The 9,794-nt window shown below is 43.0% G+C and overlaps 1 protein-coding gene across 2 annotated transcripts in view; it reads right to left on the reverse strand.

Annotated features, from left to right (window-relative positions):
• Positions 1-9,356, reverse strand: part of SMAD1 (SMAD family member 1) — a 48,761-nt gene extending 39,405 nt beyond the window's left edge. The window contains exon 1 of one of the 2 annotated variants that reach the window (XM_037396727.1): positions 9,210-9,356. The gene's annotated coding sequence lies outside the window, so the exon portion shown is untranslated. Of the gene's footprint in view, positions 1-8,918; positions 9,147-9,209 lie in introns of those variants that run through there. The other variant, XM_037396718.1, reaches the window with a different exon arrangement.
• Positions 9,357-9,794: the final 438 nt, after the last annotated feature.

Below are 9,794 nucleotides of genomic sequence, written 5' to 3' on the forward strand. Positions count from 1 at the left end.
TTCCCTTTACTCCCTTGTACCTCCTTTGGTACTCCAACATAACTTCTCCTCTGCTTACAGTCTGTCAGCCAATTCCCCTTCCTAACCTGGCAATTAACAACAACAAAATAATGTTCTGCAGAACGGCTGGATCAACTCTGAGCAGAATAAGCACCGAACCCACCCAGCCAGCACATGCAAAGAAATCTGTGTCTGGGGTTGAGAAAGGCCAAACCGCTAACAGTTCTCTCCACCTTGTGGAGCTGCCACCCCCCTAATGTTAAAAAATTATATCCAGGACAAAGATTAGCTTACACTCAGACATGAGTATTTCTGCTGATTTGCAAAACCTCATCTCATCCCCGGAGCAATGAGCTCTGCCCTAGCTGGTTCTGAATATCCAAATGCTCTAGCAACCACTTCAATCCCCCTCTGCCATCACCATCTTCTGCTCTAGGTAACTGGACATCAAGCTTCAGAAAAAATAAGAGTGATTTCATATCGATCTCTCCAAAAACCACACACACTGCAGAGTTTTAAGCTGAGAGTATTTATAAAATATTTTGCAGGTTAAACCTAATACGACACGTTACAGAAACTATAATTACATTATCTGAAGTTTTTAAGCTAATAAAGACAAAGACTTTTCCTTTGGCTACTAGCTGACTCTAGCTAGCGTGGATAATAAAGGGTCTGTTATAAAATATGCCAGACAGCAAAACCAGCAGCAGGCAAAAATGCAAAACAGGAAACTGTAACAGCAGAGATGGCAACCTATATGTAAGCCAGGTTTTCCGAGACATTCAGCAAGGTCAAAATTCACATTTTTCAAAATAGTATCGTTCATCACTGCATTCACCAGACAATGAGCAGAACAGGGACAAAGACATAACCAATGTCTGTTGTATCTGTCCGTCTCCTCAGTGCTAAAAAGGCAGAGGTGGGAAGACCAAGAGACTGTGTGAAGGGAGATGAAACTCTGGTCCTGAGTGTTGGAGGTTCACAGTGAGATGTCAGTAAAGCCACACAAGTTAAGTCTGTCTCCCTCATCTCCCTCTTCCCTCCCTGTGCAGGGAAGCGCACTCTTTAGATGCGTATGAGATTTCTGAAAGACCACACATTTGAAATTAAACCAGTGTAATCACATTTAACAATCCCTGAAGCCATCATGTACATGTTGTCAGGTCTGCGAGAAAGTCTAGGTAAATTTCAACTCTACTTTCATCACTGTTGTGACAGAACAATAATGCTGTTGTCATACAACTGGAAAAAAAAAAAAAAAAAAAAAAAAAAAAAAAAAAAAGGAGTCACCTGGACATGGTCCTGGGCAACTAGGTGGCCATGTTTGAGCAGGGGGTTGGACAAAACGACTTCCAGAGGTCCCTTCCAATCTCAACCATCCTGTGATTCTGTGAAGTTCTCAAAACAATCACCTGCTCAATAATTTGAAAACAAGAATTTGGGCCACATCAGAAGAACAAATGGTTCAGTCCTGCAGGTGTTTCCATACCATGCTCTTCGCTATAGCACCTGATACCTTAAGCAACCATGACTAAGCCTTATCATGTTTGCTCCAGGCCTATCTGCAAAGGCAAGATTAATTATTTTAATATACGTGGAATAAGGCCCACAAGGAAAAAAATTTAAAAGAATCAGTCAACTTGTTGTAGTAACCTGAAGAAAGTCCCACCTAAAGCCCTCCCTAGGTTAAAATAAAACCAAACCACAACTTTCCCCAAACTACACTTTACTCAGGAAACCACAACAGTGGTAAAAATATGTCAAATTTCACAATGGAGCATTTAGATATTAAGAGAAAGACCCTTTAAGCAGAACTATGCTTTATTGATGAGCCAGTTTTACGAACTTTTCAGGACCTGTGAGCAGAATCTACACTCCTAAGCAGGTACTAGTGGCCTAACTTGAAAGTAACTTGTTACATACAATACACCTCCAGAAACCCTTGAAAAAAAGACAACTGGCCAACACTGAGCAGAGGTGTTCTGCCAACATTTTTATCCTACCAAAACATTAGCAGAGTTTGGTTTGCAGCATCTTGGGAGGGCTAGAAGAAAAAAAAAAAAAAAGGACAAAGAGTTAAAACCTAACAAAGAACAAAAAAACCACACCGGTACGCTTTTGCTATTCTTCAGCTTTATAATTTACAGGGACACCACAGAGAATTAAACCATCAAGTGAAACAGCAGGAGATGTCAGTTCCACACCTCCACACTTCTACCCACTCTCTCACACACACACTTGCAAATTTGTCTTGGAGAAAATTTCTTCAGAGCCCTCTCTCCACTGCCTCAGGAAATAACAGCTAGTTACAAGCTACCTTACTAGTAAGATACATGTAAAACTGCAAGGACAATTGATCAATTCCTCCCACATCCATATTCAACTGTAACAGATAAAAAAGTGAAATATATTGTTGGAATAAAGTCAAATATACAACTTATTAACAGCACCTGACCAAACTGCAGATGTTTCCTCCTCCTATCATCCTTAGAAACCCATTTAAGTGGAAGCCACAATTTGTTGCAACATGATTCTCCAGTTATTTACTTTATCTTTAACCAAAACTGATTTAATGCTTTTAAGCCTTTAAGCAGCATCTAAGTATTTATATATAAATAGTTATTACATACACACACCTTGATAAATTTACAGGCTCTTCTCAACTATATATAGGTTTAGTCTACCTTTATCTGATTCAAATAATTAAACTTTCAACAGCAGTGGATGTTATTTTAGGCATTCATATGTGCACATGCACATACAACATTCCTATCAAATGTGAATAAGTTATTTACATCCTACATACACAGCAGTACAAGAATAAGGTATCTTTAAGAGTCTCATGCCCAGGTGTCATCACACTATGCCAGACAGAATGCTGCTATTATTGTCAATGCCTTAAAATGCTTAAAATCAGAAGGAAAATATCCTCAGTAAATCAGTGTTTCATGTAAACACGTAAGAATGAGATACCAATTCCTGATACTAAACAAAGTGAGGAAGAAAAGCAAGCAAAAGTATGATCAACTATGGTCACTGCACACCCCAAGCAATCTGAATATAAAGGATTCTCTGCTTTGACCTGCTATGTAAGTGTCAAGCGTTAGCTCTCTCTGCACACTTGCTTTTTTGCCTTCATCTACACAGACAAGTTTTTAAACATTTGTACATCAGTCTTGCAACTTCTGTACAAGAAACTCTGTAATGCTGTAAATCCTGAAATCCAGCTTCTACTCATGCACAAAAACTGTATTAAAAGGATACAGGATACATTTTCAGCTTCCCCTTGAACAATAGCTCCATGTATGGAAAGAAGGTCCATCAGTTGAAGCTGGAGGGTAGACATGATTCTTACACCCATGCTGGGGACAGAACGAATAAGACAGTGAAAAGTCTTGCGATTCTGTCTACAATCACTTCAACGCTGTAAAATTTCGCTAATGGATGTCTTATTTCCAAGTTACGCAATAGTGCATTGATAGCCCATAGAATACTTTGATGTGGATTGGCATTTTAATGCCAAAAAACTTGCAAGTTAAATACATTGGAATACCATTAAGTACTATAATTCAGACTGTCTATTATACTGACTGATTTAGTTTCATCTGCTGCCATGTTGGAAAGAGAGTTCCCTTTATAAGCACAGAAATACGAAATAATGCCTCAGAAATCACTGGTGAGCCACATTAATGATTTGCTTACATGCCAAGACAACATAATAGTTGCCTTTGGATGATACTGCTTTGAACAGTGCCTAAATATAATGACTTATATAAAGGCATGCTTAAAAATAATTTGTTTTCCTCCTTGTACTCCAGACTTCGCCTGTGCATGCTAGAGAAAGGGTGGGGGAAGAACAAAATGAGAAAGACTGGTGACATCTATTCTAATAACATTCTCCCAAGTGGCTACCCCGTACTGAAATACAAGTAACATATAGACTAGAACAATTACTGAGCTACGTTAGAATGACTGAATTGTGCAGTGTCCAGAAGAGCTGTACTGGTCAGGTTCCCTGCACTGGCAAGTCTGGAGGGGAAAAAAACCAAGCCAGCCTTCAACTCTTGATCTGAACTCAGCTTTTACGCAGTCTCCCAAGACACAGCACTCACAAGAAGAGTACAACGGAGTAAAGGAATCCATGCTTGGCAGAAAACACTTCGTAATTTAATGACAGCTCAACCCAGCAGCTGTGTCACACACAGTAAGGTATCAGGAGGCAGCACTGTGGTCACACAGCTGTGCAACACTTCCACCACAGCAATCCCAGTACCACAGAACCTGACACATCCTCCCTCCTTCAAAAAAAAAAAAAAAAAAAAAAAAAAAGAGAATGGATCCATCTACATAACTCGGCAGAGTTTAGCCTTACGTGCACTGAATACTTGACCTCACAGTCTAATTAGTATAAGTAGCGTGCTCGATCTCTGTTCCTATTCAACTGTGAGGCACTTCCAAAGCCAATACATGCAGGCACGAAACCGAAGTAGGGAGAGATCTTGTACGATCTGGGTTTATTCTGGAAAATGCCTTAAATTCCTTGAAATTAGCCTATTTTATGAAATGTTTGGCTTCTCTATCCTGTTAAAAAACAACGAGTCCCCCACTCAAATACACATAAAGCCGAAAAGCTTCTGTAATGCAAATTAACATTTGTCTCAGGAGGAGGATAGGGATCTTTGTGGCAGCCATTAGCAGCCAAGAGTGTCCTTGTCCTCACCCCCGAATCTACCCTCTGCAAAGCCCTTCACAAAAGCCCAATCTAGCATTTTCTCTAGTTATTTTAAATCTTGAAGAATAGCAACATTCTACTGGAAATAGTTACACAACAGCCTACAGGGATACAACTCTATCAATTAAAAAACTACCAATTTAAAATAACAACTTTCCCATCCCAACCAAAAACACCTGTTATAACATAAAAATTCCCTACGCTCTTCTACCGCTACACCATCATAGCTTGAGCAAAAGAGCTAGAGAAGGGCAAGATGCCTGTGCAGATTAGTCTTTAAGTCACTAGCATTTCAAGCCACACTTGCCAATTGGGTGTTTATGTTTTAAACTCAAATTTTCTGTTCAGTAAACTTCAAAGGTAAACTTCTAGGAACTGCTTATCATCATTAAATTATTAAATTTAATAATTATCATTATTAAATTATTCACTTTTTTGAGACACTGCTGTAACACAGAAGAAAGGCCAGTGGAAGAGTACTAGTCTGCAGCTACTAGAGGGAAAGAAGTGAAGTTTTTATTGGCAGAACACCTTTCCCCACTCTGAAAGCACAACTGGGTGAGTTCGTCATCAAAACCTGAAGCAGAAATTTTAAGGGGGAGGGGGGTGCGGGGCAGAACACTGAACCACAAAACAAACACCAGTACAATCACTTCATTAACCATAAAGTAATTTGTTAAATCTGATTTTCATTTTCACAGATATTATGGTTCTCTCTTCAATAGGGTGGTTTCATTTATTCATCTGCACTGACACAGCAGAAGAGAGCTCCATAGCCACAGTCTGGAAGACACTGTACCCAAAAGCAAGCTTTAATTCTTTCATCTGCCACTCAGGAAGCACCTTAGCTAAAGCACAGGACTTAACGGATCTCTCACCACAAAGATTTATTTTCTCTGCTTCTCTTGTATCCTTCATAATTATTTTTTTTTAGTTACATTTGTGACTAAAAATAAGAGATATTTCTTTCCTGGCTGGGAAAAGATCAATATGTAGTGCAGAGTTCACACCAATTCAGGTATGAGGAGTTGGTTTAACCACTAATACAAAACTCTCAAATCACCAAGCAGCATGCTGGCTAGCAGAAAGAAGAAAAATCAGGATTTTCCCAAAACACTTCATAGTGATTTTCTCAGCAGAAACAGCAAGACCTAAGACATTCAGTATATAATAAAGGTTTTACTGTCTGTTGCATGCTAATTTCTAAGCTACTTAGAGCAGAAATATGGATCTGAAGCCACAGTTGCCTTCACTAGGAAGAGTGACCTATGCCAATATTCAAAATTACAGTCTGTTCTAAAATAAGTTTGGTTATATAGTTCAAGATATGACTAAAATGCTCTGTCTTATAAAAGAACTCAGATCCAGAGGAACATTTCAACTAGCAGTTACAAACTCTAGCTGGATAAAAACACTAGGTAAAAAAAAGCCCAAACAATTGGCTTGTTTACCTGATCATCCCCTTGATACCTGACAACACAGTCTGCAGGTAAAATCTAGCTGACTTTGAGGCTTGAAAAAGGATATATAGAATTCAGAGATATTCACTCACGAACATTTCCCACACACACACACCTCCAAGCTGCACATGCCTTCATCTGTTTCAGTTGCAAATGACTGCAGGAAAGAGGTTAAGAGTCAACCTAAATTGTTCAGCATTTACTCTTCACAGGGCCACAAGCTTTAATTTCAACTACTCTTTGCATAACTTAAATAATAAAACACTGTGCTCTCTTTATTTGATTCTTAAACCACTCATATCTGAAGCACAATGGGACATGTCACAGACACTTGCTTTGCTGCCCTCATAATATGGTTTAATTATGATGACTGAACTAACGGGCTCACATCATAGACTTTTACAGGTTGACCCTGTGTCATCCTGATGTATCATTTTGCACCAGTTCAGTGCTGTAAATCAATTTAAGATCTCCAGCAGGTTGAAAAGGCTGGTTAATGATGCTTTCTCTGCAGTCTCTGGGGACTCCACATTATACACAACTTACATTATTTATAAAGCAGAGATGATGCCTCCATTAGGCTTGTAAGACTACTCAAATGAGCTTTTATTTTACACACACAGCTTGGGCTTCATAGAACAGAACACTGGCTATATGCGATATGCAGTGCGATCATGATTCAGTTTTTTTAAAAAAAGTCACAACCCCTTCTTTTTTTTTTTAAATTTAAATCTTTATACCAAGCAAAGAAACTCATAATTTAATCTGAACAATTTCCCAGTATTCAGAAACACAAGCACTTTTAGTAACCTTTGTATTGGTTTTCTTTACGTTCAATTCTGTCTTCAAACTACAAAGGAAAAGCAAAAACTCATCAGCTTTCAGACATTTGATTTGATAGTTAATATTTATACAGAAAGACGTCCATTCAGTCACTTTTCTCAAATGTATTGGATCATCACATCTTCAAGGGTATACAAAAAGGCAAGCTAAACAGGACAAAGTAGGAAAAAATGTATTTGATTACATACCCAATGGTTGATGGGGTCAAAACCAAAGCAAGGACAAATCTCTACCCTTAGGGTAACCTGATCATACCTTGAACTGATCCTCTCTGGTAGCTGTGGAAGGCTTCTGGATCACCCAAAACAAGGGAGATTTCTCTCAAGCACCTACTTACAGTCTGAAGTAAACTGCAAGATTTCATTACTAAGACCAGAACAAGAACTTCAAAAAGGGCTAGCTATCTTTCATTTTCATACTGATGCTCTTCCAGCACAGTCACAGCAAGCACTCAAAACTTGCACGAAAATCCAATGAGAATCTCTAAAAAGGTTTATAGCAGTATTCTGTGGTTCAATCAGAAAATAAAACGAGTATTAATCAGCTGCAACTAACAAACCCATCTCCCATTATTCAGCAGGATAACTACAGACAAGTGAAAGAAAAAAAAATTAAGTCAATGTTAACACCTCAGGTTCCCTCACATGATTTGCTCCTATTGTTTGACAGGACAAGGTGCACACAGCCACATGAAGACCAGCAGAATTACAGACACACGCCTGCAAAGAAAAGTGGTCTCTGCGAGCTAGGTTAGCTTCAGTTATTAGTCTTATTCTTGAGTGCTGCTTAAAAACACATATAACTGAAGGAAGGGGGGGGGGGGGCGCGCGTGTGGGAGGGTGTTAAAAGTTTTTTGAATTCTTCTCTGCGTGCAAAAGAGATTTGAACTCTCAGCCGTGACATGTCTGAAATACAGCTTTTTCCTAAGCGCATTAGTTTCAAGATGCCATGTTTTTAAACGCTGACATCCATTAAACACTGACATGTTTCACACAATGATCTCTTCCATTTGCTTGTACGGGAAATACACATCTACTTTTACTCCTCCCCACCTGGATCTAACATTACTTCTCCTTCCCCAAATAAAACTGTTACCTTTTCTAGATGCAGTGAGCATAATTTTTTCCCAAAAATACACCAAAATAATGATTATTTTTTGGAATAAGCTCTAATTATTCAGATACCGTCAAAGCAAACTGTAAGGTCAGACCACATATCTCCTTCGGATTGATCTACTAACAAAAGAGCAAGCACAGCAAGCCTTCCTCAGTCAGAACTCCCACTGACTTGAGTTTATAACACAGAAAAAAACAAAACAAAACAAAACTCAGAATTTGGCCCAGATCCTTTTAAATGCATGACTGTATATTTCCACACCAGTAAACTGTAATAAGCTTTAAAGATCTATACTCAGGATAAAATTATTTGGCTGTAGAGCCCGAGCCTACGAAGAAACGACACCGAGGAGGGGAAAATCTCACACATCCAAACCTTCTACCAGAGACGAGGGAAAAAAAAAAAAAAAAGTGAACTTTCCTTGACCTCCAAGCACAATTTGTCATTTAAAAAAAAAAAAAAAAAAAAAAAAGGAGGAGGGGAAGGGGGCTGCGGAAAGAAAGGAAGGGGGGAAGCACCCTAAGACATGCAGCGGCCAGGGACAGGGATCGGCCGAGGCAGGAGGCGAAAGGCTTCTCCCCGCAAACACAAAGGCGGGCTCGCCCCGTCGGGCCGGGGCTGCGCCGCGTCCCCCCGCGGGGTGCACAATGGGGCCGGGGCCGGGATCGGGGCCGGGCGGCGGCTGCGGCGCAGGGCTCGCCGAGGAGGAGGGCGGCTGCCCGCCGGGGAAGGGCGCTCCCTCCCGCCGGGCCCGACGCGGCACCTACCCACAAACTTCGAGCCGGGAGCGGCCGGCGGGGAAGCGGCTCCGGGTCTCCCCCGGGCTGCCGGAGGGACGCCATCATGCCGGGGAGGAGAGGAGGAGAGCGGAGCTGCGCTGCCTTCGCGGCGCGGAGGAGCCGCTCCCCCCGGCCCGGTCCGGCGCGGGGTTCCCTGCACGCTGCGCCGGAGCCGGGGACCACCCGGGCGAGCGGGGGTGGGGAGGGGGGGAGGAAGGGGGAGGGCGGCGGAGGCGCGGCCGCCCGGCGGGGAGCGACAAGGAGACGCGAAGTTGTTACCGGCTGCCGGGCGGTGAGGGGGCGGCCGGGGCAGGCGGGGGCTCCGCGCCGCCGCCGGGCAGCCCCGCGCCCGCGCTGCCTCCGCGCCTGGATTGATCTGGTCTGGCTGGCGTCAGGCAGTCGGAGCCGCCCAGCCGCGCTCGCCCCGCTGCCAGCGCGCTGCGCACCGACACACGCACACACACACGCACCGGCCCGGCAAGGGATCCTCTCCAAATTACCGCCCCCGCCGCGCCGGCTGGGTCACCGGGCCCCGCTAGGAGCGCTGCGCCCGCCGCCGCCAAGCGGCCGCCCCGCGGGCGCGGCCCTGGCAGCGGGAGCGCGGCCCGGCGCTCGGGGGGCGTTATTCCCTGTCCTGGCCCGGCCCGGCCCGCGGTCTCGGCCCCCAGGGCCCAGCCTCGGCCACGTTTGCCCTCGAGGCTGGCGGAGGATTCAAAGGCGCCTATGTAGCCGCTGGAGCGCGGGCGAGATGCTCCGGGCAGCTGGGGCTTTCAGGAAAGCTCCAAATACAACGAGACTTGCAATTAAAGTTAATTCTGTAACGCTCTGATTGAACTGGATTTCATCCTGCTGCTTGCTTACAGG

The sequence above is a fragment of the Falco rusticolus genome, chromosome 1, assembly GCF_015220075.1.
Source record: "Falco rusticolus isolate bFalRus1 chromosome 1, bFalRus1.pri, whole genome shotgun sequence".
Taxonomy (NCBI): domain Eukaryota; kingdom Metazoa; phylum Chordata; class Aves; order Falconiformes; family Falconidae; genus Falco; species Falco rusticolus.